Raw genomic sequence first — 27,946 nt, 5'->3', positions numbered from 1 at the left:
ATAAACAGTTAAAGTCTTTTAAAAAACTCCATGAAAAGATTGCAGCAGCTGTATTTCAGAGAGAATCTTCCAGCATTGTCTTAGGAAGTGACAGAGTGGACACCTCATAGCAGCCTGGGCTTCCGGGACACTGAACTGTGCTGTGTGTGTGGGCAGTCCATCCACCTGACCTGCAGAGCCCTCAGCGCCCGGGCCTTTGCCCCCGGCCTTCACTACTCCTCTGATCACAGTCTTCACCAGTGCCTGCCTTTCCATTCTTCAAACCTGCCTGGCACCTTCCTGCCTCAGGGCTTTTGAACCAGCTGCTCCTTTGGCCGAGAGTGCTCTTCTTCCCTGGCTCCCTGCTCCTCCACCTCCCCCACCGTTATTGTCCTAAGTGGCCTCCCCTCAGCATCCCTGACCAGTCCCTACATGAGCCGCACCAGCCTTGCTCTGATGCTGATTGACCTCTCTCGGTGGCATTTCTCGCAGTCTTCTTGTTTATCTACTTGTTTCCACATTAGAATGTGAGCATCGTGAGGGTCAGGAATCTGCCCACCTTCACTGCTCCACCTCTGAACAGGGTCTGGTTGTGTATTAAGTCAGTGGCAGCCAAATGAATGGCCGGGTTCCTCAAATGCCGGTACCTGGTAGAGTCCGTGTTTTCCTTGTGACGCTTCTAGGAGGACAGGATTAGCTCTTCATTTCACCTCCATCTCCAGAAAACCAACAAAATATGTAAGAACAAAGCATCTTTCTTATTGAACCTCTCACTTTCTCCATCTTTTGGAGCTGTCATGCTCGGCCCCATACCACTCTTTGCAGAAAGGGTCTGCTACAAGACAGGCGGTGTTGACTGGTAGGAGAACCAAGGTTGGGTTCGGTGTGCTCCCATCTGCACCCACAAGGTTTGGTGCTTCCTGCTGCTGGGTCATGAGTGTGATTTGCATCAGCTAAAGGTTGGTCACCTACCAGTTGTCCTGCAACTTCTCTGCTATCTTCCCTTTTCAGTTAAGACATTCCATTAATTCCTTAACTGAGAATTTCCTCAGGAGTCTTAGATTTCATGCTGATCCAGGTGAGTGGATGTTTCCTCACTCATTGGATTGTTGCCTTAAATGGCAGTAAGAGAACTAGAGGTAACACCAAAACCACCTAACCCCTCTGTGGTACTGCCAAGAAACAGCCCTCAGGAACTGACTCACCCATGCCTTAAGAAAAGTTTGTGGCACTAAAAATCTTCAAAGAAACATCTGTCAGCTGTGCACCTATTTGGCCATATTACTAAAATTATTACTAGCAAAGTTATTTGGTTTTTATAGTTATTTAAAAACCAAGGTTTAAAAGGTGTGGTAGTTATACCCATTCTGTGCCCACTGAGAAGGAAGTTTTCTCTTTTAGGATGGACAATTTGCAATTCTTTTTGCTATCTAGACTAATTTGAATTTAATTTGAAGGATAATTTTCTTAAATAAAGAGTTACATTTTTAAAAAATATTTATTCACTTATTTTAAAGAGAGCGCAAGTAGGGGAGGGAACAGAAGGAGAGAGAAACTTAAGCAGACTCCGTGCTGAGTGTGGAGCCCCATGTGGGGCTCGATCTCACGATCTTGAGATCAGGACCTGGGCCAAAACTGAGAGTCTGAGGCTTAAACGACCTCACCACCCAGGCGCCCCAGCAGTTACATTTTTAATGCAAAATATTTTCTCTTCTATACAGCTTATGGGCACCTTATGACTGGGGGCTCATTTGACTCTTCTAAAAGCCATTCTTTTTTGATCATTACTAATTAGTGTGGTGTTTGCCTAAAAAGATTTAAGCCCTAAGATGGACTCCAGGGTCTTGTAATCCCAAGTTAATTAAAAATAAATGTTTATGACTATTTAAGAGTCATTGTTCAGCACAGCATTCTATAGGCTTATTTGTTTGTCTTCTGTAAAATTCAAAATAATTCTAGGAATGTTGCTCGGATTAGAATGCCTATATAGAGCCGATACTAGGAATGACAGCAATTTCTGAATATTTGACCCCAGTGATATCTCCCTCTTTGTCTGGTAGTGTCTGTACCATTGAAGCTGGATGAAGAAAAGAACTCATTTATTCAACAAATACTTACTGAGCAATTTCTGTGTGCCAGGCGCTCTGTTCAGTGTTGCGAATAAGGCAGTGAACAAAACAAAATCCCTGCTTTCAGAAATGGAGCTTTTAAGAATCTCCCAAATTTCCCCAGCAGGCAAATGGGCAAAGGGAGAACTTTATTCAAACAGAGAACTTTATTCACTGTCAGGTGTCCTGGGGAAACCCCCTTCCAGCTGACAGGCAGACTCGTCAAAAAGGAAGAGCGTGGAAACCCGATCTGGAAAGTAAGATAAAGCGATCTTATGCTCTCGTTTAACCATGCAGAAATACAGAAGCCTAGTAAAATGATCCACACATCAAAAAGGTACCGGCTTAATATAACCTGGCCTTAGAAGAGAAAGAAACATCACCTGTCAAGTATGTCCTTTTAATACATTTTTTTAGGTTCACAGATAATGTCCAAATTCTGCCTCCATTACCCTCTGCCAGCCTCTGTTATCTGTGTCTGATGCATCCTTCCAGAGTTTCTCTATACACAATTTATATTCATATTTGCTCTTTTCATAAGGTAAAAGATAGTAAACTGTACTTCTGTGTAATGTATGTTTGTCTCCGAATATATGTAGGACAGTTTAACAAATCAGTACTAAGAGAGCTTCCTCATTCTTTTTTTTTTTCCCTCAACAGTTACAGAGTAGTCCATTGTATGGATGTACCACAATTTAAATAGTGACCTATTGATGGACGTTTGGGTTGTGGCCAGTCCTTTGCTCTTAAACAATGCCGCAATAAATAACTTTGTACATAGGTTATTCTGCATGTACACAATTATATGTGTATACATTTGCAGAGCAGAATTGTAGGTCATAAGGTATATGTATAATTTTGATAAGATACCTTGTCAAATTGCTTCCCAGAGGGAGTTTTTCTTACTCCATTCCTGCTAGAAACTTGTGAGGGTAGCTGTTATCTGGGCCTGAATTTTATCACCAATCTGCTAGGCTAAATGGTTTCTGAGAGTAGTTTCAGTTTAGGAACACTTTTTGTTCAGAATTTTCAGTGGTATTTTATAAAAGAAGATGCTCAGAAAAGTAAATAGGACTAGAAGGCAGCTTTTTTTTTTTTTTTACTGTACAAAAAAAAATCTTAAATCTTCTATTATGTAATTTAAGACCATGGTTGTCCACGTTAAAAATGCTACATTTTAAATACTGAAAATACATAGGATAAGAGTGCTTCTCAGGCTCATGATGTACCTGGGTGACCTGCTAAAAGTAAGACTTTTCTCCTTAATTTGGTCTTATATTGCTAATTGAAATAGGACAGTATGCAAATATGAGTTCACACAGCAGGCCTGAGACTGCTCTTTTTGAAAGGCCTGCTTGCAACCTTGGCCCTTGGCTGGCATCTGGGAACTTAGATTTGGGGAGGGTTCCCTCGTTAGTGTAGCTCACTGTGCCTCAGCTGAGCAAACAAGACAGTTTCTGTTGAATACCTGCTTGCATTCCAGGAGTATGGAATTTGGGTATATGCCCAATGGCAGGTTTCTGTGTGACCAGCCCCAAAGAAACCCCAGATGCTGAGTCACTAATGAGCTTCCCGGCTAGACTGTATTTCACAGGTGCTGTCACAACTCAGTGCTGGGAAATTAAGCACAACCTGTGTGATTCCCCTGGGACAGGACCCTTGGAAGCTTGCTCCTGATTGCCTCTGGACTTTATCCCATGGGGGGCCTTTTCCCTTTGCTGATTTGTATCCTCTTGCTGTAACAAATCATAGCCATGAGTAGGACTATAGGCAGGGTCCTGGGAGTTCTCCTGATCATTGAACTGGGAGTGGTCTTGGACCCCAACTCAATCAGCTCTGCAACAATTTTAATATCCTGTCTGCAATATTAGTGGTGAGTGACACAAATATTTTTAATTTTTTTTTAAAGATTTTATTTATTTATTTGGCAGAGAGAGACACAACGAGAGAGGGAATACAAGCAGGGGGAGTGGAAGAGAGAGAAGCAGGCTTCCTGCTGAGCGGGGAGCCTGATGTGGGGCTCGATCTCAGGACCCTGGGAACATGACCTGAACCGAAGGCAGACGCTTAATGACTGAGCCACCCAGGTGCCCCTTTTTAGTTAATTTTAATTAACCTTTGGCATTATGTCTTGACTTGTAGTCTGTGTTCTCTTGTAAAATGTGTAATTCCTCAGATTTCTGGACAGGGACTTAGCATTTACATCTCACAAATAGAGCAGCAAGGAGGCTACTGGATAGAGGGGGGTTTTACGTTTCATGGTGAATCCACGACTGGTTCTTTGGTCCTCTCCATGTCTGTATTTAGGCCTAAATGCTTTTTGTTTGAATTTTCTATGATCTGATTATTAGATACAAGGATTTATTCAAATTCCTTTAGATTCATGGCCATAGAAATTTAGTTAGGCAGTCTGATTTCTAACTACGCTCTGATTCTGAAGTTTACCTGCAAATAGTCCTAGAAACTTCACTTAGGACAGCAGATCTTTGTCTGAATAGGACATAAGGCCCCAAGATCGAAATAAAGCTTATTTTTAAATAATTGTGTTATCTTATCCCATTTTCAATGTTAAAATATTCAAATGGACAGCTGGTAAGTATTAAAGACAAAGATTTATTTGTGTAAGCTACTTTTCCTAAAGAAATTAGATGGCTTCTAAAGAAAGTGTTTATATGGCTTGAAAACATTTAACGTGGTCTAAAGCAGTGGTTCTTAATGCTTGCAGCGGGTTGACTGGCATACCTGGGATGATAATGACTAAGACTGAAGAGCATTGTGGTAGCTGCTGTCTTACTGGCTCACATGTAGAGCTTCATCTGCGCAGCAGCCTTACGAGGTAACTATTGTCAAGTCCACTTTGAGATGTAGAGGGTTTCAGAACTTGCCCAAAGTTAAAAGTGTTGGATAGAACATGATAGAGCTAGAGTTTGAATTTGAGTCATCTGTCTTCTTCGCAGGCTGAGCGCATAGCCCCTCTGCTTTCTTGGGTCACATGGTAACATCTCAGTGGTGCTGCAGGAAATAGGTTGCATGAAGAACCTTGTACCTTTACCCTTGGGTATAGAGGGGACCTGATCATTTTCTGCTGAGTGTAAGAAATGCTCATTTCCTTGGTCTCTAAGTGTCAGGAATCCTCAGTGGGATCCTTACGAAATACAAAACTGAGCACCTCACTCCCCGATCCCATTATCCTGGGGGCAAAATCCAAATATCATAAAAAGGCCTTATCAGGTTCTTCAAGAGCTTACCTCGCCATTTCAGCCAAGCTGACTTTCCTTCTGCTCCTATACATACAGACCACATTCTTCTTTGTTGCTTAAGGCCTCTGCACATACTATTTCTCTGCCTTAAATAACCCCACCCCACCTTGCCAGACTCCTTCACTTTTCAGATCTGACTTGAGAGGCCCTTTCTCCTAGGAAGCCTTACCTGACCTTCCCGAACTAAGGGGTATCCTTTGCAGTGTGTTCCTAGAATCTTGATTTTAATTCTCCAAACCTTTATCTGCTGGTATTATAGTTATTTGTTTCCCCAACTAGACCGCAGGCTCTGTGAGGACAGGGACAAAGGTCTGTCTTGTTCTCCTGACAATAACGAATGTTCTTTTGTAACTGAAACTTGCACGAAGCAGATGGTCAGCAACAAATTCATGAACTTAAATCCTAAGCTTTCTGCTGCCAGTTTTATTCCCAATAATAACTCTATTTTGGGAATCTGAGGAACAGAGCTTACTATCCCCAGTTATATGCACAAGCCCAAACATGTTATAGTGCTCAGCAGGTTCCTTTATCAACTATGAACCCCGAACTGGGAGAACCTACTTCGGGCAGGGTTAAGGACTTAAAAAATGCTTTGGAGAGCAATTCACCCCCATATTGCTTGCCAGTAGTAATTGTAACCAGTTAGCCAGTTCTAGATAATGAGAGTACCTTTTTCTTAAGAAGTCTGCTATGGAGTTTGTCTGGCAGACCTCAAGAAGTTTTTAGACTTGGAAAGATTTTTTTCCCCCCTAAAATATGCCCTTCAAAAAAAAATGTTGGAGAAAATTAAGTTTTAACATATGATGTTAACATATGATTTCATCATAAGATGAAAATCTGTGCTAAGTATACTTACATACTCCTTTTATAGCTGTCAAGAACAAAGTAAAATTTATATCATGTATTAGACGTTTAATAGTACTTATAGATAATAGGCATACTGGAACCCACCTGTAAGAATGAATATTATTTGAAGCAGGGAAGAAAAAAGACAACTTCCTAAATTACATTTGTATCCTTCAGTCCATAAGCATTAAATAAATTTAGGATTCAGGATTTTCCCACCAAGATTAGAGGTACCATTTAGGCACATTCTTGGGTCTTAATTTCTGTGTCTTGAGCAGGTGTGACTGAAAAGGACCAAAAAAACCCAAAAAACCCCACTCTCTGGTATGTGTGTATTTCTGTGCCTGTTTCAAAACCACCTTTTCTAGTTGAAAATAGAGCTACCATACGACCCAGCAGTTGCAGTACTGGGTATTTACCCCAAAGATACAAATGTAGGGATCCAAAGGGGTACGTGCACCCCGATGTTTATAGCAGCAATGTCCACAATAGCCAAACTGTGGAAAGAGCCAAGATGTCCATCGACAGATGAATGGGTAAAGAAGAAGTGGTATATATACACAATGGAATATTATGCAGCCATCTAAAGGAATGAGATCTTGCCGTTTGCAACGACGTGGATGGAACTGGAGGGTGTTATGCTGAGCGAAATAAGTCAATCAGAGAAAGACATGTATCATATGACCTCACTGATGAGGAATTCTTAATCTCAGGAAACAAACTGAGGGTTCTAGAGGGGAGGGGGGTGAGGGGATGGGTTAGCCTGGTGATGGGTATTAAAGAGGGCATGTTCTGCATGGAGCCCTGGGTGTTATGCACAAACAATGAATCATGGAACACTACATCAAAAACTAATGATGTATGGTGATTAACATAACAATAAAAAATTAAAAACAAAAAAAACCCCGCTTTTTCTCCTTTGAATATTTAAAGAATAGACATCACTAGGAAAAATGGTGGGTCTCTCTAAAATATTAGGGGAATAATAACTGTTGGAGATTTACATGAAGTGCAAGTCCAGAGTGTTTTATTCTAGAATGTTTTGGCTTCTGGAGTGACATAGGCACACATGCTAACTTAAATTTGAAGACAAAAATCAGTGAGGTGACCTCAGGCCCACTCTGACATCTCTGTCTAGTCATGTTGGTATTTGAGAATGAATCCCTACTATTCTGAATCCACTTATATTTTGTCCTCAATTCTTTCAGGTAAAAAGCTGGGTCTGTGTATAGGTGTAAAGGGTTTCTGGCCAAGAGTATGGCCCCTGCCAAATGAGTCAACCCTGTTTGCCTGAGGAAAACTAAGTATGAGGACCAAATAAGTGACTCAGTGCTGTTTAGGAATATATTATATTCACGGAAATCATGAACTAATTCTCAGAGGGATGGAAAGTAACTTTCATGACAGCCTATAAATTTCAATCCACTTTTATATATAAGAATTTTGTAATTACTTTTGTCTTAAAGTTTTTCTTCAGAACTCAGTAGGGAAGATAATGTAGCCTGTATTTCAGCCATAGGGGATTTGCTGATGCTCTGCACAGCATACTGTATTTTGAATTCCCTGACTTGGAAAGAATTGAAGGAGCCTCTACTAACAGTGACACGTGAAAGAACAGTGTCAAGGTTAAGCATGAAATGAACAGTCTAGCTGGGAGGAGGTCATGCTGACTAAATATCTGCCCTGTGTCTGAGTATACCTGTCTGAGTCACCTTCCTCCTGCCAAACACAAACCAGTTACTAGGCAACAGGAGTGATTCAGACACTCTGAACACCTCACCACAGTGACATGTCCATCCACAATATTTCCAGTAAATGTCCCTCTCATAAGTCACTGGGGAGGGTATAAACATTCACGGAAGCACTGAAGGCATCAGATGACCCAGGGCGAGTAACTGTGTGTTAGAAGGTGGGGCTGGCTAATATTTGAAAGGAAGTCACCTCATAGGGCAAACAGACTGCCACCTGCATGGTAACTGGGGAGGGAGGGTTCAGGAGGGAAAAATGAACTCTCTCCCCAGAAGGATTCATGAGGAAGGAAATCCATTTCTTTTTGGGAAAAAATAGCACATTCCTAATTGTAAAAATAGACCAAAATCTCAGAGAATCACAACATAGCATAGTGGCTAAGAGCATGAACCCTGGAGCCGATTGCCTGGGTTCATAGCCTCTGCCCACTTGCTAGATTTCTAGGTTTCACTTCCTCATGCCTCAGACGGAGGTGGTCATGGTACCTCCCCCACAAAGTGGTTGTGCATATTAACATGTTAATATTTGGGGAGCACCAATGTCTCTTATCACAAGCTCTGGGGAATAGTACAATGCCTCCTGCCTTCCAGACAACTCCCTAAGTGGTAGGGGCAGAAATGGGAAGGAATGAAGGAAAACCGAAAGAGGAGAACTTTTAAGGATTCGTTGATTCTTTTATCATCTTGAGAACTGCCGTTAATAGAAATTATAATTATAGCATCCTTAAGAAACTTCTTCTAGGGTTTTCAGCATTATGTACTTTTGAAAGTTATGTATATATTGAGAAACGACATTAGGATTATGTAGAGGGAGGGGGATATAATCACAGAGGTTGCTTGTGGGCTTCTGAGGCATCCATAATGTTCTGAAGCAACATATGAGTTTTTGCTGTACTTTCTTATGCCTTATGCTACAGCCCCCTTCTTAAATAAGATACATAATTATAAAGAATGCAGTCACATTAAGTAAAGCATCCTAAATCGGGTGAAATTTTGGGGGGCTTTGTAGCACATCTGGAAATCCTAATTATGCAGCTACGTTATTGACTCCTTTCGACAAGGAAAGGTACCTGAGGTTCTTTGGAGAAGGGTGAGGTAGATCTGGTGTCTTTGAGTGTGTGAGCTGACACATTCATTCACGGCCACCCTAGTGCTCTAGAAGCCAGGCGCTTGGCTGGCGGCCAGCAACATTGACCCAAGTCCTATGCGGACTGCCCTTGCACCTCCCACCCCAGCAGAGGAGATAGTCCACGTAGGCTGCAAACTGCACACCCTCCAAGCTGGACTGAAGAAATGGGAGGAGCTTGGGTAAGGGGAGGAAGCCATAGCACTAATCCCAATTTGATCTTTTAAGACTTCTAACCTCCCTTGAATTTATTTCTTGAAGGAAAACCAGAATGTTACCGGACTGTGTTGAGAGTACGTCGCTGCCCTTTTGGGCTAGTGGGACAGCCGTGCCTGGATGGTGTTCGATGTTCTGTAGTGATTCAGCAGTGCTGTGAGATTAGGAACCTTTCTTCTCCCTGAACTTGGAGAGAGTCTCTCTCTGGTTCTATCAGGTGGGAGTGTTTCCCAAGGAAGGATCTGCTATAAAATCAACAGGAAGAAAGGGATTAGGGGAGTGGCTCTCAGGATTATCTCAAAAGCTAGCAACATTCGTTCATGCAAAATTATTTAGAAAAGTAAATAAATGGGGCACCTGGGTGGCTCAGTCGTTGGGCATCTGCCTTCGGCTCAGGTCATGTTCCCAGGGTCCTGGGATTGAGCCCCACGTTGGGCTCCCTGCTCCGCGGGAAGCCTGCTTCTCCCTCTCCCGCTCCCCTTGCTTGTGTTCCCTCTCTCTCTCTGTGTCTCTCTCTGTCAAATAAATAAATAAAATCTTAAAAAAAAAAAAAGTAAATAAAATAATTTGGAAGCCTGGGTTAGTGGCAAAATCTAAGCAACTGACACCATTTTATTCAGCTGCCATAAGGTTGTATTACCAAAATAATAGCCTAGTGACTCAGGTTAACTTTTGGATCTCTATAAAATGTAAGGGGAAAGCTTATTTAACTCTACAATTTTCTGACTTTTCTTGAAGCCACAGTAGTGCTCACTGAATTTCGCATTGAAGGTAGAATCCCTGTTTTATATGCAGTCTCATACCTTGAATAATTTTGAGTGTAGAATGTTGATTTGGGGAAATGCTTTTAAGCTTGGCTTTATAAAGAACCTAGAGTCTTTCTATTAATTTAGATTTTCAGTCTTTCATCAGAAATCTTTGTTACTTGATGGAAAACTGTGTTAATCATTCCTAAAAGATTACTGAACATAATAGAACTTATTTTCAAAAACAGGAGAAGCCATAAATAATACTTCAGATGGTTCAAATAAACTTTGATGGAGTTCACTTAGCTCTGTTTATTCTAAAAATTTGAGGGAGAAATTGGTTATTTTAATTAACAGAGCTTTAATACTTGATCCTCTGCTTTTCCAAAGTTATTTGACTGTGTGTGTGTGTGTGTGTGTGTGTGCGCGCGCGTGCATGCGCACGTGCTCCCGTGCACACGGGTGTGTTTCTGTCTGTGTCTGTGTGTATGAATGTTGCGGGGGGGGTGGATAGGACATCCAAGGTTAAATCTGGAATACTCTGCTACCCAGAAGAAAAAAATCGAATCTAGGATTGCTAATCCATTACCAGAGAAATCTAATCTTTTTTGATACGGTAAATTGTCTGCCTTTAAACATTAATGCTAATAGAATAGAAGTTACGCTCTTGAAATCAAGTTATACGATTTCAAGTTACTTGGGATATTTTTACTTCTTAATTTTAAGTGTTTTAGAAAAGTCCTTTTTTAAACACTACTTTAATATAGTTTATACTGACTTACATTATTTCTTAATTTTGGATCTGCATCCATTTAATGGTCAATCACTATAATAAAGCATAATACTTGATTCTTTGTATCTTTTGGTATTGGCCTCTGAGCTCACCCAATAGTTTTTTGTTGTTTACCTTGCATCTAAATTAACCATCACTGTTCTATGTGATGTGACCTTTCACTTCAACCTTATAAAATTATTTTCTTTAGTTTTAATATCTTATTTATTCTTTAATTAGACTGAGATCAGCAGCTCTTTGTTAGCTTCTTATTTAATTGGCTTCAGTCCTGGTACGGAAAGCGTTCTGCATTAGCTGCCCTCTCCCCATAGTCTCCTTACTCCCTTTAGACAGCTGAATAGTGAATAGAACCTAATGGATGTTTCTTCCATGAATTTATTTCCCTTTTCATGTGGCATATTTTGACAAATGTGTTTTCTGACCGTAAGAAACAAAGATATAAGATAAACCATATTTTTTATTGTACTATGCCAGTGGCTAATCATTTGACATAGTCCCTTATTTGAGAATGTGAGAGAGAGAGAGGTAAGGCCAAAGGATCTGAGGACCATAGATTGCTTCACTTCTTATCAAGTGGTTTTAGATTTCTAAGATACTCTCATGGAGGTTCAAGGACATGTAGGGGCTGTGGTTGCTGAGTACACTTTTGTCATTCATGATCTTAATAAACCCCTATCAACCTGTTACCCATAAATTATCTACATCAAGCTAAATTAAAATACCGGACACTTTTATATCTTTGACAGAATCAATTTCTCACCCATAGGACCAAACTCATGGGGGTTCTGACCTCTAAGAGGAAATACCTAGAGCATGGGTGGTTAGTTCATTCTTCAGTAATAAGTTACCTTACCCTCTTTCTCAATGTGAGAAATGTGATTTTTGTTTGCCTTTTTTAGCTGTCTTGGTTGAGATCACTAATGCATCTTTACTTTCTTTTTATAGGATGATTTTTTTTAAAGATTTTATTTATTTGACAGAGAGAGACACAGCGAGAGAGGGAACACAAGCAGGGGGAGTGGGAGAGGGAGAAGCAGACTCCCTGCTGAGCAGGGAGCCCAATGCGGGACTCGATCCCAGGACCCTGGGATCATGACCTGAGCTGAAGGCAGATGCTTAACGTCTGAGCCACCCAGGTGCCCCAGGATGATATATTTTTTAAACATGGCAAAGGGTCTTAGAAATAAAATAATGGGGTTGTAGTAAATGAAACTGAAGCCCAAGGTTCGTAAATTATGTACCCAGGATTAGTCATGGCTTATTTGTGGCCAAAAACAGAGATAAGGATTTTGGTCCAGGGGCGCCTGGGTGGCTCAGTCGTTAAGCCTCTGCCTTCGTTCTGCTCAGGTCGTGATCCCAGGGTCCTGGGATCGAGCCCCACATCAGGCTCCCTGCTCAGCGGGAAGCCTGCTTCTCCCTCTCCCTCTGCTCCTGCTTGTGTTCCTGCTGTCGCTCTCTGTGAAATAAATAAATAAAATCTTTTAAAAAGAAAAAAGGATTCTGATCTGTTCTGATCCAGGGTCTTGGCATGTCACCATTACATTATTGTCTAAACTTTTAGCCACGGAACCCAGATTTTAGATGAGGTTTTGGGTAACCCATCCAAAACAGAAAGAAAAGCAGAGCTCCATTAGTTTAAGATGGGGGCCTGGAGACACATCTGCATAGTCTCCCTGAGACTCTGTCCTGGAATGTACTTCTTTCTTCTCAGTATGGTTCACAGCACAGATAGAACGCATGGCCCCTCTCTCATTCCCAAGCACGTCCTTAGCACGACAAACTAAACCTGGTCTGGTTCTCCTTTCCTGGAGCATTCCTGCCCCCTGTATCAGAAAGAGGATATAAATGGAAAAGTTAGGGGAGGCGAGTTGACCCAGCCAGGGAGTCACAGCCATAAAGGAAATGTCAGGTCTTCCCTGCCGACTCTGGAACATTCTCACTCTGTGTCAGGAGGAAGCAGCACGGGAGCTCTGCCTATGAAAATCTCCTGAGCTCCTGAAGTTGGCTCCTCAGATGCAGGGGTGAGGGGTGGGGTGCCATCACATTTCCTTTAATTTGCTGCAAGAATTCATCCTGAAGCTGCGTGCTCATTTGTAGATGTTTTTTTCCTCAAAAAGTGGCAAAATGACATACTGAATTAGAACTACCAAAGTACCAAATGCTGGCTCCTCTACTTAGTAGCTGGGAACTTTGGGCAATTCACTTCACTTCTCTGTGCTCATTTGTAAAGTATGAGTAATAAAAATATCTGTCTCTGGGAGGGATGGGGTGGCTGGGTGATAGACATTGGGGAGGGTATGTGCTATGGTGAGCGCTGTGAATTGTGCAAGACTTGAATCACAGATCTGTACCTCTGAAACAAATAATGCAATATATGTTAAGAAAAAAAAAAGATAGCAGGAGGGGAAGAATGAAGGGGGGTAAATCGGAGGGGGAGATGAACCAAGAGAGACTATGGACTCTGAGAAACAAAGTGAGGGTTCTAGAGGGGAGGGGGTGGGGGGATGGGTTAGCCTGGTGATGGGTATTAAAGAGGGCACATTCTGCCTGGAGCACTGGGTGTTATGCACAAACAATGAATCATGGAACACTACATCAAAAACTAATGATATAATGTATGGTATTAACATAACAATAAAAAAATTTAAAGAAAAATATCTGTCTCATAGTTGTGGTGAAGATTAAATAAGTAAAGCATTTAGAATAATGTTTGGGTGGTAGTGAATACTTATATGAGTGTTAGTTACAGCTCTTATTCTTAAGTCTAGGTTATATAAATTTAAATCATTAATGGGATACAAATTCAAAAAATTTTAAAAACTTAAATATTCCAATCTAATGTTAGCTAAAATGTTAATTAATTGTATTGGCACAGAGAATCGAGCACAATAGTGGTAAATCCCAGCTAGCTTTGCATGATCGTAATGTTGTTAACATAGTTTAAAGTGTGTATTTGTAAAACTTTTCCCAAAAAAAGCTTTCTTATTTTGTTTGTTTTTTTTATTTTTTAAAGCTTCTTAAAATAATTCAAAGCCATAAACATAAGGTGAATTAGATTTGCTAAGGCCCTAGAGAAATGTTCACTTTTACCTAGTCATTATGTATGATCTTATTTTCATAGGGAAGAAAAGCTGCACAAAGTGGTCGACAAACATCTCCTAGAAAACTCTTTAACAGTCGAATAATCAAATACAGTTTTCTGCTTGCACTTTGGTGAAAATCTCCGCAGGGAAAGTCTGTTTACGGAGGCAGTTATCTGCTGAAGAACAGTAATGTCCTTGATAAGTACATTTTTGTTTTTAGGAGTTGGTGCCACTTTCAGAATAAAGTGGAGCCGTTTTCAGCTCCTGTAATAGGAGTTCAGAGCCTTTTCTTTAGAGTTAGGGTCTTCTTTTTCCACTAGCACTTTTGTCCCTGTCTTTATTACACCCAGGTATTTGCTAAATATGTAATTCACATTTGAAAGGCCTTATGATTATTAAATATAATGTTTAATTAAAATGCTGTGGATTTTCTTACCATTTACAAACTTTGAACTAAAATCTGATTTGCAGCTATAGAACACCATTTATAAGAGGTTTGCTTAATAATTGTGCATGAATACATAGGTCAGAAGGCCCATGTGAAGAATGCTAGGCATACCGTGAAAATGTTGGACACAAAGGACCCCCAGAGAGAAGGTTAATTTCTAACAAGCCAGAAGTTATAAATCGGCATTTTTTTTTTTTTGGCATTTGTTTTTAAATAGGGACTTGGTGGTGGTGGGGGGGGGTGCCTGGGTGGCTCAGTTGGTTAAGCGTCTGACTTCCACTCAGGTCATGATCTCTGGGTCCTGGGATCGAGCCCCGTGTCTGGCTCCCTGCTCCGCGGGAAGTCTGCTTCTCTCTCTCCCTCTGCCGCTTGTCCTGCCTGTGCGCTCTCTGTCTCTCTGTGGCAAATAAATAAATTTTAAAAAACCGTAAAAAAAAAAAAAAAAAAAAAAAAAACTGGGGACTTGGGGAGAGGGGAGACTGGGCTTTGTAACCTCACTGGGCCAGGAGTGCTGTGTTTGACAGTTCATTTCTGGGTCCAGGAATTGTAGCAGGAAAGGTTTCTTGGACGAAATGACATTGGCATATGAGGGGCAGGTATGTAAGCAAGGGGGTAGAAGCGAGAGGATTAGACAGCTAAAAAAAAAAAAACTATATGAAAGGCCTGATGAGAGGGAATATCGCATGTGAAGGGAACAGAAGTTAAGTAAATGTCACTGGAAGCACAAGATTTAGGGACAGGAAAAAAACTCATCTCAAAAACTGAGCCTGTAAAGGAAGGCAGAGGCCAGATTATGAAGGTCCTTGCAAGCACTGGCAAATGTCAGAAGGAGGCAACATCCCCCGGGAATAGTCTGGAGAAAAAAAATAAGATGACTGGGGAAAGGTCATCTGACTGGGTATTTATTATTATGGTAATTTTGTTTAGCGGAAACAATGGCAGTAAGGTGTTTTGTTGGTTTGTTTTAAAGAGAAGCTTTATCTTAAAGAGGCAGACTGAAATATGTACGGATGAGATGAAGAGATATCTGGGATTGCTTCAAAAAAATCCTGGGCGGGGGGATGATGAAAAAGATTTCCTGTGACAGTTGTTGTGGCCGATAAGGTTCGCTACACTGTTCTCTCCACTTTCAGTAGAACATGTTTGAAAGGTTCTGTTTGTCAGTTTGTTTTTAAAGCCAAAATAAGCAATGGATTTGGGCCATGGAGAGCCATTTAAGGGCTTGAAAGAAGCCAAGAAAGTAGGAAATGGACCGGGAACCAAACCAGAGAGGGACGGAGGAAGGGAGGGCTGCCCCAAATAGCCAGTATGGTCAGTCCTTCCCCTACAGATACGGTGGCCCTTCACTTTCTCCTTGGGCGGGATTGTTCACGACTTTCTATCTTCTTAGCAAGCTGCTGTCGCGCTGTTTTCACTTCGTGCTCTCATAGTACGAAACAGTAGTGGTGCCTGATACTCCTAGAACCATATCGGCTTTCTTTTTATTTAAAAAATGATTTTTTATGTATCTTTTTTGGTGGATGGATTTAATGCATTTAAAATTTGTTGTGGCTATGGATATCCTGCCCTCTGTAAGGAAGGATGTTTGAGACCTGAACTAAGCTGGAGGGAGCAGAGTTCAGTAGAATGATGGAGGATTAAAATGCATGGGACCTGGAGTGATTGTCAGTGAGCAGAGGAGGGAGTTGGAAGCTGAGGTGATAGCTGAGATTTTATTTATCCGGTAAACCCCCCAGATGGAATTCACTCTTTTCCTGCAAATGTTCTGCATCAACCTGTAATCCTTTTTGACATTCTTAAAATGTGCCTCTACTTGAAGTATAGATGCATATTAACCAGAATGTAATTTTTGGTATTGTTCAGTATAAGCTTCGGAAGTGGGCTCCTAATTGCCTAATATTGCTGCAGATTATGCTATAGGAGATGTTAGAAGCAAAAAAAAAAAAAGGCCAAAGTGGGGGAGAAAAAAAACCCACTTTTCTAGCCTGTTACTTTGCTTCAATTTTTTTTTTAAAAAAGGTTTTTGATAGCATAAGTATATTTTTTAAAAAAAGAATTTCAGGTAATTATTTATAGTCAAATACTTTTATTTATGTAGGGTCATCACTGAGAATTAGATTCAATGGAAATAAGATTAAGTATGGAATTACATCTTTCAGCCTCCCGGTGCCAATTGAACGTTGAGTTTATAGTGTTCCCTGGCTACCTCGTGGCATCATGTTCAGGTTTAGAAACAGTTCTTTTGATCATCCTGTGTTTTTCTAAATCTGCTTCACTCTGTAGAAAATAATTCTGACCATAGTTTACTTCCAATGATAGACCAGTGCTAAACTGAATAGGATAACTACTTCACTGATTTTCTATTCACTACTGATTTGTAGAGCTTGGCGTTTTTATTTTTTAGAAATATTTAAATTCCAGTTAGTTAACATACAGTGTAATATTAGTTTCAGGTGTACAATATAATGATTCAACACTTCCATACAACACCCAGTAGAGCTTGGCATTTTTAAAGGCTATTAAAAATTTTTTTTTACTTTTTAAAAACTTTCTCAGTTTTCATCTATTTATCTAGACTTTTAAAATTCCTGTTACGTTATATTTTACTATACATCTACATCTGTCTCTCCAATCTTTCCCTCCTCTCCCATTTTATGTTCATTATTTGAATTTTCTTTTCACTTTTACTTGTCTGGTGTATGGTTTTACAAAACTTCAAATGTTATTTCAGGCTCTAATCTAATTTATAAAAGTTGTTTTTATTGCTCTTTGGTCTTTTTTAAGTCACTTCTGGTTGGAAAGATTGGGGGGAGTTACTTAACCAAAAAATCCCGTGAGAATAGGAGCCAGTCTTCTACCGTCCTTTGCATTTCAAGCCAAATTCCGCACAGAACGGAAGGCCAGAAATAATTCTGTCTTCTGTGTTAGCCATCCACGTGTTTGCCTTACCTTCCAGGCTTTCAACAGTGAGTGTAGCAGTTACTACATATTTAACCCTTGAGGACTGCTTACCTTGAGTTTGGTCACTCTATGTCATTAACCTTGGGGTACGGTTTTTGAAATTTTCTACATCCGTAGTTTCTATCCTACCTATTCAGTTTCAATGATAAAATTTCTGCACTGTAAGTCTAATTGAATTCTAAATCTTCATTAGGTATTTGCTACCTTCAACCTCTCTGTTCCCACATAATGCCTTTGTTTTTATTCTTCCGGTGATTATAAAATTGCGTCTTTAACCTTTCCTTCAAAGTCTCATGTGGGTTAAACATTTCTTAGAAGACAGCACTGGGGTGAGCAATTAAAAGTCCATTATGATGAATATAATTAGAATATTAAACACGTATTATTTTGGTCTGTTAAAAATGGAAAAGAACTCAAAGGCAAAAATCCATAATTGAGTAATTATTGGAGCATTTCCAGTGGAATCCCTTTTTAAATGTTTTAAAAATTTATATTTGTATAGGTTTCTAGAAGCTATTTACATGAATTGGGTCTCAGCAGGTTGGAACATAGATACTCATTTTTTTTTTAAGAGTTTATTTATTTCACAGAGAAAGATACAGCGAGAGAGGGAACACAAGCAGGGGGAGTGGGAGAGGGAAAAGCAGGGAGCCCGACGCGGGGCTCGATCCCAGGACCCTGGGATCATGACCTGAGCCGAAGGCAGACCCTTAACGACTGAGCCACCCAGGCGCCCCGGAACATAGATATTCTTGATATACCTTTGACTTGATGATACACTGTTTTGTTTTGTTTTGTTCTTAAAGATTTTATTTATTTGACACAGAGAGAGAGAGAGAGAGAGCGCACAAGCAGGGGGAGCAGCAGGCAGAGGGAGAGAAGCAGGCTTCCTGCATGAGCAGGGAGCCCGATGCAGGGCTCGATCCTAGGACTCTGGGATCATGACCTGAGCTAAAGGCAGCGGTTTAACCAAGTGAGCCACCCAGGCGCCCCTTGTTTTGTTTTTTGTTTTTTTTTTTTCTGATGAAGAGTATTCATGTAAAATGTTTAAATGGACTGTTACTTCATTAGCCCAAAGATCCAGGTTGAATATCCCTCCTGTTACTCTCTTTCCCCATCCTGTTTTATTTTTTTCACAATAATTTAAATCTTTTTATTGTTGTTGTTGTTGTACATAGCAGAATGGAAGCTCTGTGAGGGAAGTGACTTTTTTTAAACTGTGGTAGCCCTACAGTATTTCCTAGAATAGACGCTGACTACCCTTGAGTGAGTAATTATCTTTGTCTTTTTAGGTAGTAAAATCAAAACATGCTGCTTATTTAATTTGTCAATACAAAAAGGTAAAGTGTTCCATGTAATATCACCTTTCCAGTAACCAGGTTATTTATGTACATGTAATTTATTTACGTATGCAGCACAGTTTTCCCCCCACAATAAAGAATCATGCTGTTTATGCACACCATTTTGCAACTTACTTTCTTCACTTAACATGGTATGATGGTATGACAGTATTTTATTGTACAAATAAAACACTTACAATGTAACTAGTCCCATCTTTTTTTTTTTCAAAGATTTTATTTATTTATTTGACAGAGAGACACAGCGAGAGAGGGAACACAAGCAGGGGGAGTGAGTGGGGGACGGAGAAGCAGGCTTCCCGTGGAGCAGGGAGCCCGGCGCGGGGCTCGATCCCAGGACCCCGAGATCACCTGAGCTGAAGGCAGACGCTTAACCGACTGGACCACTCAGGTGCCCCAAACTAGTCCCATCTTGACGGACAGTGTGGTTTCAGTCTTACAGGTCCAGAATCACTTACCTATTGAATTTCCAAAAACTAAAGGTCCTCCCCTCCTGTCTGTTCCTCCTCCCCTCCCTCCCCCTCTCCTATTTCCCCTACCTCTGCTCCTTCCCTCGGTAACCCTTGGGGTCTGAACACTTCTTGAACTCACCAAAAGCTCTTTATAGTCTTTATTTAACCAACTTGGTGTGAATATTTTCATATGTCTCATTCAAATGTATCAGTGTTTGAGTATCTGGTGTTTCCCAGGTCCAGCAAGGGGGTAGTGGTAAGCTCTGAGACCTAATATATGCTATACCTACATACAGTTTTTCTGAAAGTCAAAGCTCTGAATTTTAAAATGCATCTGTTGCCCCAAAATTCTGATGAGTAGATTTGGAAAACAGTTCTTCTCATTTATCTTTAGACAAATTCCTAGAAGTGATTCCAAAGTGTGTAATATATGGCTTTTGGAATTAGAGAAAGCACTAAAATAATTTAAAAAAAAAACAAAAAAGATATGGAATTAGAATTTTGTAGTACTTGGGATTGTTAGTAATATTTATGGATTTTTGCAAACTGGTTTAAGTGACTATTCCCAATCATTCTTTTAATTTTTATTTTGTAAAATTTTTTTAAAAGATTTATTTATTTTAGTGGGGTGGGGGAGGGTCCGAGGGAGAGGGAGAGGGAGAGAGAAACCCAAGCTGACTCTGCACTGAGCATGGAGCCCGTCACAGGGCTCAGTCTCACGACCCTGAGATCAGATCTGAGCCAAAATCAACTTCACCGACTGTGCCATCCAGGCGCCCCCAATCATTCTTTCAATTTTTAAAAATAACTTTTTTATATGGAATAGAGACTATTTTGAAAACCACAATTTATTTAACTGATCATCAGGCAATTTCAGGTTATTTCTGAAGTTTTATTGTCACATAGAACAGAGGACAAAAACTATGAATTGATAATGAGTACAAGAAAGCAAAAATCTGCCAAATATCAGGAAAAAAGGTTTTTAAAATGCTTAAGTACACAAGCTTATAAAGCATCCGCAGTGCAGGAAAACTACCAATATTTGAAGAGGGCTTGGGGATTTGCATTTTTGACTGAATTGTCTCCTCTATGAAATCCGGTTTGACTTGATTCTCCGCTATTTGGCCCCTTTTGGTTTTATTCAGGGGAAACAATACAGAATTAGTGACTGGTTTTGCTTTGTGAAATATTGAGTGACAACCATTATATGGAAATGTATAAGGCAGCCCTCACCCCTTTATTGCAAATAAACCCTGCAGAAGATACCACACTGCGGTACAGTTAAGTCTCTTTTTGAAAGTTCATGCTAAGACTAATTTAATTGTATGTGTATGTCACGTTGGGGCTGTAACACTTCAAACAGCTGTTAGTTGACCGGGCTCTCCCCAGCAGCAGCAACAATGCCGATGCTTCTAAAAATGCAACGTTGTGGACTTGTGTTTTTTATTGCACTTAATTGAGGCTGAGGGAAGCCAGGAAATAAAGAGATTTCCGTTGATAAGTACCTCCCTGAAAGCAACAGCAACAGCTATGCATGGTTTGAGATACTTTTAGCTATAGAATAATACATTTATAATGAAAACATTTTTAAGTGTGGACTGTACACAAATGTAGGAAGGAAAAAAATCTCATACTCCTACCACTTGCAACCATTAATATTTTAGCGTTTGTGCTCTGACTCTTCTATACATGCATTTTTTGCATACTTGAAATTGTACAACACAAAATACCTTTTTAAAAACTAGCACATTCTCCCTTTTAACTCTGTCAATACTTTTGTAGTTAAAAATAGCCATCAGCATTTCCTTGATTATAAGAATGATTAATGTGGAAAATTAGAAAATATAACATGGAGTAAGGACAAAATTAAAATCATCTTAAATTCATCAAGCAGTATTAATATTTGGTCTATGTTCTTCAGATTTTTTTCTATATCTATGTAATATACATCTTTATGTTGCTGAAATCATACTGCATTTCCTCATCATTAAAATCATAAGCATAATCTTCATAGAACTCTTTGAAAATAGTTTTTCAAATACGTGGGTGAATACTTTTATTGCAGAAAATTTGGAGAAAATAAGAAGGTACAGAAGAAAATAAAAATAATTGGTAAATCTCACCACCAGCATTTACAGCTGACATTCTTTTGGTGTATTTATTATCTTGGTTTTTAAAAATTCATACATTTACATTTTTATGAAAATAATATGGTGCTTTTTTTTAAGATTTATTTATTTTAGGAAGAGAGAAAGAGTGCAGGGGGAGGGGCAGAGGGAGAGAATCTCAAGCAGACTCCTTGTTGAGTGCAGAGCTTGACCTGGGGCTTGATCTCAGGACCCCAAGATCATGACCTGAGCCAAGCCAAGAGTCGGAGACTTAACTGACTGAGCCACCCAGGTGCCCCAGGTGCTGTTTTTTAAACAATAAATTGAATCTATTTCATGGATGCTTCAAAATGTCTACTGTAGATATTTAGATGTATTTAATGTATTATATATGTTTTGATGTGCTTCACAGTTGCTTCTGAATGTCTCCTGTAGACATTTAGATTGTTGTTTCACTGAATATATTTTTGGATACTGTTTTTTCTGAATTCTTTAAGACATGTTCTAAAATAAATTCTCAGTAGTAGAGTTACTATGTCAAAAGGTATAAGCATTTCTAGAGTTCTTATCATGTTTAAAAAGAGACAGAATTTCAAAAGAATTATACCAATTTCTGATCCTACCAGCAGTTCATTGCGGGCTCTTTGTTTTTGTTTTTAGAGAGAGAGCATGTGAGAGGCGGGGGTGGGGGGGTGGGGGGGTGGGGGGGTAGGGTTGGGGTGGAGAGAATCCAAGTAGGCTCCTTGCTCAGTGCAGAGCCCCTCACAGGGCTCAGTCCCACGACCCTGAGATCATGACCCGAGGCCAAAATCAAGAGTTGGATGCCTGACTGAGCCACCCAGGCGCCCCCCCCTTTGCAGTTTTTATGCTCCTTTTCAATTACAGCTTAAATTATAATTTACTGGACTTTGTTTTAAGGTCACTTTCTAGTGTTCTTATCCAGGGATGACAATAGGGTAGAAGTTGGTGTGTTAATCTGTCAATGAGACATTCTGTAGGAAGTTTTTGTTATTAGTAATTCGGAGATACTTGGTCACAGGAACTCTTTTGCCTAGGATATGTCAGAGGAGGTGTGGGGGAAATCAGCTCCAAATAGGAAGTAAGGAAATGAGTTCTGGCTATGAGACAGGCCCTAGCAATTTTATCCCTTCCTTGTGTTTCCTTTCCAGCCCATTTTCCACTTGCCCTGTGGATAGCCCAGCCAAAGTGATTCTCTGTTCCCAAACTGTCTCTTTCCATGCTCTCCCAGTTGCATTTAAGGGTGGCCTTTCCCAGTGGGGGTCCTGAAATCACCTGGCTTTAACCAAAAGAATGTGAGAATGAAAAGATGACTTCATGTACAAAGAAAGTGGAGAGTCAAGGCCCCATGTGGAAGCCTGGATTAAAGAATCATAATTATATTTTCTATATTCTTTATATAGAATTTGTGTATATTTATGTGATAATTATATATTTGTTTACATATAATAGTTTGAGCTAAATGAATATCTGACCTTTTTCACATGCTAAGTTTTCGTTGTGATTATGTTTCTATTGTTATGGTAGACATGTTCCAGCCTAGGTAGTCCCCAGTCTTCCAGCACTGGGTTGCTGGGTCACCGCGCCTACCCCCAGTACCTACAGTTTGGTTCCCTATCCAAATACTCAGGGCTGTCCTGCTTTTGATAACAAGGATCAGTGCTCCCCTCCAGTGCCTCTTTGCACTCCCCAAGCTATAAACTGCCCTTACATAGATCAAAATTTACGTTGGGTCCCTAAGAGCCATTTAAGTGCAGCCCTGATGTCTATGCTTTTCCATATTTTTTTTTTCTCTTTTAAGGCTTCATTGTAAAAACTCTTACTCTTTTTCTTTTTTTTTTAAAGATTTTATTTATTTGTCAGAGAGAGAGAAAGAACAAGCAGGGGAAGCAGTAGGCAGAGGGAGAATCAGGCTCCCCGCTGAGCAGGGAGTCCGATGCGGGGTTCAATCCCAAAACCCTGGGATCATGACCTGAGCCTAATGAAGGCAGATGCTTAACCGACTGAGCCACCCAGGCATCCCTCTTACTCTTTTTCTGCTATCACTTCTTTTCACCGCCCCCCAAACTCTTCCCTCTTTTTCTAATTATCTCCTGGCGTGACAGCTTAGGTATGTTGGAACTAAACGTCTCATGTTATGGTATACATAAAAGAAATACAAAATAAGAGCTGTGTATCCTGTTCTAGATTTTTGCTGAAGGGAAACAGGCAATTGGCTAAGGATCACCACGTAATCAGTGGTGTATATACATCCACTCCTCGATCCTTACTATACCAGCAACCCCTAGGCTTTGTGGTGGAGTGCTCAAGCTCCATGCAGGAGGTCTTTAGCAGAGTAGACAAAAGTCTTGAGTGAGGTGTGTCCTGTTTTGAGAGAGAAGTGTGTCCATCTGTGTAAGGGCAGTTTATAGCCTGGGGAGTGCAAAGAGGCACTGGAGGGGAGCACTAAACCTTGTTATCAAAACGTTTTGATGCAGCTGAAGATTCCTTGATCATTTGCTCTTGCTGAACACGTTGGATTTAGTTCTAAAGAACCTCCTTTTCCCGAGCAGACCATGTCCGGTGGCAGTCATTTTGAGTATTCAGATACTTAGCCACTAGTATTTACTAAGACAGTATTTAAATCTAATGGTGTATAAACCAGATTTCTTTACTTCCTCCAATTTTAATATGCCAGCTTTCTGGTAATAATTATGGAAACGTACACTTTGTAACAGTTTCTTTCTCATTCATTAGGATAAATGAAAATTCAATAGGTAGATATTTTATAGATATATTTCAGGCACCAATATAACACTGAAATTTTTGCATTCCTTGAAATTGTTAAAATGGCATTGTTAGACTCGGGTATTTAATCTTTTAAGTTACTTTTTTTGCTGCCTTTCCCCCGATGTGTGCTAATCCTTGTGTTGGATTGGGTTTGGAAATCTGGGTCCCTCTTCAAAGACCCAAAACTGGGAAACATGAATCATCATTATTAGGTTTTTTACAGGAACAAAATCCTAGATTAGGAGCATTGGTCAAGTAAGTGCTTTCGAGAAACAAATAATGTATTTAAATACAACATGGCGGCTTAAATTCTGAGAGAAACTAGAGCCAAATATAGTGACCTTAATGGCTTTGGAGAAAGTATTGCTTTTTATAGCCTCAGACCAGAAAGCAGGGGCTTGTTCGGCCAGTCATGCAAAAGAACATTGTTGTGGTTGGCATAAGAAAATGAGAAATGTAGGCTTTATACAGACCTTTCTGGGTCTTCTGTGGTCTCTTTCCTATTTTTTCCTTGCCTTATAGTGAAAACCTTGCTCTGCCTTGAGCCCAGGTGGGCTGGAGCGCAGGACTTTAAAACACAAAGACATGCCTTGCCTTCATGCTCCCCACGCACCTTTGCCCTCTACCAAGGCCTATATAACACCACACCTAAATCGCAAGAAGCAGATGGGGCAAACCTGCTGGAGGTGCAGATTCTAGAAGCTTCCTTCTCTTTAATTTTTCAGCGGTTAATTCTTGCTACAAGGAAGTGCCCGCACCCCTAAATCACTCAGATTGTACGTATTAAGCTATTTCTTGAACTTGTTTGTTGGAAATACAATAACCATTGTATTTTAAATACATATCAAAAACTAGACTTTAGACCTCTTCAAGGAAATTGTATTGGAGTGTATCTGGGTGTCATTTCTACAACAGCGCTGGGCATTGAGTAAGCTTCCCATTCTTCGGCATCTGCCCTCTGCTGTAACCACAGTATGTCCTAACTGCAAGTTCCTGGTTAAATGCTTCTCCTAAAGCTTCACCTTTGCCTCCACTTTATAGCAAGATCAATTAACTCCCTTCTGGCGTTCTTGCTTGCAGGTGATTTCACTCAAGTCTCGAAGAGGTAATATTCTAGTAAACAGCGAGCTAGTAAACAGCAAGCGAAGTTTCAAGATGTTGTTTTAAATACCCATTTAAATAGGCTATGAAATTGTATAGAGTATCCCCACAGTTTGGTCACCATGTGGTAGAGGGAGAAATCAATAGGTGTATTTCTTTTCTTTTTTTTAAGATTTTACTTATTTATTTGAGAGAGAGCGAAAGCAAGAGAGCTCACAGAGGGAGAGGGAGAAACAGACTTGCCACTGAGCAGAGAGCCTGACGAGGGACTCGATCCCAGGACCCTGAGATCATGACCTGAGCTGAAGGCAGATGCTTAACCATCTGAGCCACCCAGGCACCTCAATAGGTGTGTTTCTAAGTAATCTGAAGGACATGGAATAAAGGAGCTTTATTAGAGAATTATAAAATTATTTTTAAGGAACTGTTCTTTTTTTCCTTCCCATTATTTATCATGGTTTTCCAGTAATCAGATATGCTTCCAAATCTAAAAACATTTTTGTTTTTGTGATGAGAAAATATACTGTTGACTGTGATCTATTTACTTAATTAGAAGCAGGTCTTCTAATACCACTTAGAGTATGTTGCGTGTTTTGGAGAGTATGTGAAACTGTTCAACCAGGCTTCTGCTTTTCTTTTAGACCTGCCACCTGTTCTTAGGAGAAAATATAAGCTCCAATATCAGACTTAAATATATTTTAAAAATATTAAATGGAGTTTTTGCGGCTTCCAGGAAAGTCCTCATTTCAATAGGTCATCTGTGCTCCTAGTCCAGAGTAATAAGTACTTAAAACCCAAGGGCATCAGTTTCTAAGTATATTAATCTTTGGGGTATATAAGGAAGAATAGGAATGTAGAAGCAGATAATTATCACTGTTGTTTCGTTAGGCTGTAGATTTAACCTTTCTGATAAAGATCCCAGGGTGTTGATACTAACCAAGTTCTGGCTGTTTTTGTTTGACCATTAAACAGGGAGCAGGTAGTGCCAGTTGGAGGGGGGCAGGGGCAGTGGGAATGATGCTAGTGACCAAACATCTATTCTAATTATGGCATAATTACAGTTCAGATTATCAAGAGCACACATGGCTATTTAAACAAGAGGGGCCTTCTTTTGCTCAGCGCTAAAGTAGATAAGCAGTTTTGACACAAAGGCAAGACTTCAACCCAGCTTATTCTCCGAGATCTTGGGTATATCGTACTTCACTGGCAGTGAGTTCAGAAAAGATGAATGGGAAGTAGAAAATTCTAGCCTAGTGTACAGAATACCGAAAACTACAGATAAAGGAAGAAGACAAGACCAAGGGAGTCCCTCTATCCCCACCCTCGAGAAACTAAGCTTTCCTAGATGTATCCAGAATGGAGGTGGGGAAAGGGGCTTAGGGCAAGCCCAAGCCAGCCTTTGGGCAAAGTGCTTGATGTGTCCCCAACTCTACCCCTTAACTCTAGAATGTCTGATTTAGAGTACCTCTAAAGGAAGTTAAAGAGGTATTTTAAATATTCCCTAGTCTGTGACCTCGTTGTTTTTTTTTTAAGATTTTATTTATTTATTTGACAGAGAGAGACATAGCGAGAGCAGGAACACAGCAGGGGGAGTGGGAGAGAGAGAAGCAGGCTTCCCGCGGAGCAGGGAGCCCGATGCGGGGCTCGATCCCAGGACCCCGGGAGCACGACCTGAGCCGAAGGCAGACGCTTAACGACTGAGCCACCCAGGCACCCTGTGACCTCGTTTTATAGTCCTTTTCTATCTGCAGGTTCCCAGTCAGTCAATCTGTCTGTGTACCTATGTATCTAGTGTGTCTGTCTAACCTTTCTGCACCCTCATTCACTTATTCATTTATTTGCCTCACCACATGTTCCACATTGTACTATGGATTGTCACCTTGTCTTTCCCTGTGGCTCCAGCTGAGTCCCCTCCTCCTATTGGAGAACCTCAGTCCGCAATCCCAGGGTGGCTGTTTTGTGTTTCCAAAAGACACTGGAATCAGATCTGATCATTGGAATTCTGTAGCCGTTGCAATAAAAAGAATAGCAGCTTGGGGCACCTAGGTGGCTCAGTTAAAGCATCCCACTCTTGGCTTCAGCTCAGGTCATGGTCTCAGGAACATGAGATCGAGCCCCACATCAGGCTCTGAACTCAGTGCCAAGTATGTTGAGATTCTCTCTGCCCCTCTCCCAGCGCTTGCTCGCACTCTCTCTCCCTCTCTCAAATAAATAAATAAATAAATCTGAAAAAAAAAAGAATAGCAGTTAGAAAATAGAAGCCAGATTTTTATTTTTTAAAAAGATTTTATTTATTTAAGAGAGAGAATGAGAGAGAGAGAGCACGAGAGGGAAGAGGGTCCGAAGGAGAAGCAGACTCCCTGCTCAGCAGGGAGCCCAATGCAGGACTCCATCCTGGGACTCCAGGACCATGACCTGAGCCGAAGGCAGTCGCTTAACCAACTGAGCCACCCAGGCGCCCAGAAGCCAGATTTTTAAAACATGCTATGGAACATTTTGCAAGTCAGATCTTAGGGAAGCTACTTTATTGTATCAAACTTAAGTCAGAAACAATACAGGCTGAGTACTACTCCCCCTCTCATGCTGCATTATGGCCTGGAGATTATCCCTTCTTTTTTTTTTAAGATTTTATTTATTAATTTGACAGGGAGAGAGAGAGCGTGAGAGCAGGAACACAAGCAGGGGGAGTGGGAGAGAGAGAAGCAGGCCTCCCGCTGAGCCGGGAGCCCGATGCGGGACTCGATCCCGGGACCCTGGGATCACGACCCAATCCGAAGGCAGATGCTTATCCCTTCTTGTGGAATACTCCCAGTCCCACGATTTATT

The 27,946-nt window shown here is 40.6% G+C and overlaps 1 protein-coding gene across 4 annotated transcripts in view; it reads left to right on the top strand.

Moving 5' to 3' along the window:
* The window catches only part of SGMS2 (sphingomyelin synthase 2), an 82,989-nt gene that overhangs the window by 27,698 nt on the left and 27,345 nt on the right, over positions 1-27,946 (top strand). The window contains exons 1-2 of one of the 4 annotated variants that reach the window (XM_088021076.1): positions 4,080-4,174; positions 4,813-4,923. The exons of 2 other annotated variants lie outside the window; for them this stretch is intronic. The gene's annotated coding sequence lies outside the window, so the exon portion shown is untranslated. Of the gene's footprint in view, positions 1-4,079; positions 4,175-4,812; positions 4,924-27,946 lie in introns of those variants that run through there. One more of the 4 variants, XM_028121281.2, reaches the window with a different exon arrangement.

The sequence above is a fragment of the Eumetopias jubatus genome, unplaced genomic scaffold, assembly GCF_037043125.1.
Source record: "Eumetopias jubatus isolate StellerSeaLion01/CBP00866 unplaced genomic scaffold, mEumJub1_p1.0 scaffold_2, whole genome shotgun sequence".
NCBI classification, from domain to species: Eukaryota; Metazoa; Chordata; class Mammalia; order Carnivora; family Otariidae; genus Eumetopias; species Eumetopias jubatus.
Note: the sequence above shows the minus strand (reverse complement) of the source record. Positions and strands in the feature narration are given on the sequence as shown.